Source organism: Boleophthalmus pectinirostris, unplaced genomic scaffold, assembly GCF_026225935.1.
Source record: "Boleophthalmus pectinirostris isolate CB_2022bp ecotype Guang Dong unplaced genomic scaffold, ASM2622593v1 HiC_scaffold_3, whole genome shotgun sequence".
NCBI lineage: Eukaryota > Metazoa > Chordata > Actinopteri > Gobiiformes > Gobiidae > Boleophthalmus > Boleophthalmus pectinirostris.
Window position 1 is genome coordinate 21,870,378 of NW_026571299.1, and position 306 is coordinate 21,870,683.

Sequence of the window (306 nt, forward strand, 5' to 3'; positions counted from 1 at the left end):
AAATTTGTTCAAAAAATGCCATCCTTGTGCGTAAATTGTGTCTGCATTTTGGATGGAGTTGCTGTGTTGATGGCATCAGGGAGGGAGGCTGTTTTACAACTTACAAAACTTTTTTTTTTTTCCTTTCTCACAGACTGCCACTTGCCTGGTGTAAAGTTATGATGAGGATTTACCCCATGCACTATCCCACCAAACCAACTCTGAATTAGAAAAACTAAAAAATCTAACATAAGCACTTTCATCTTTCTTTCTGCTCCAGGACACTCCTCTGTTGTCTTCTCTGAAAACGGGGTTGCCCTCACTATC